Source organism: Penaeus monodon, chromosome 22 (genome assembly GCF_015228065.2).
Source record: "Penaeus monodon isolate SGIC_2016 chromosome 22, NSTDA_Pmon_1, whole genome shotgun sequence".
In the NCBI taxonomy this organism is placed as follows: domain Eukaryota; kingdom Metazoa; phylum Arthropoda; class Malacostraca; order Decapoda; family Penaeidae; genus Penaeus; species Penaeus monodon.
In genome coordinates, this window is record NC_051407.1 from 17,104,497 (window position 1) to 17,104,710 (window position 214).

At 45.3% G+C, this 214-nt stretch overlaps 1 protein-coding gene across 1 annotated transcript in view; it reads right to left on the reverse strand.

Annotated features, from left to right (window-relative positions):
• Window positions 1-214, reverse strand: part of LOC119587346 — a 1,276-nt gene that overhangs the window by 249 nt on the left and 813 nt on the right. The gene's annotated exons all lie outside the window — the stretch shown is intronic.

The window sequence follows — 214 nt, forward strand, 5'->3', positions numbered from 1 at the left end:
AATTCTATTATTGTAATGACGTCCACTTGTCCTAAAAAGGGGCCCTTACCGTAGGTCTTTCTGCTGGGACTCTTGACGCGCTGATTAACCTTTATTATCTTCCCCTTATGGAGAGGCCTTTCAGCAAACTCCCTTTGGATTTTTGGTTTGTGTAATTTTTCTTCTGGAAACCTTGGACAGCGTTACCTGCGAGACGCATCTCTGCCCCAAGTCC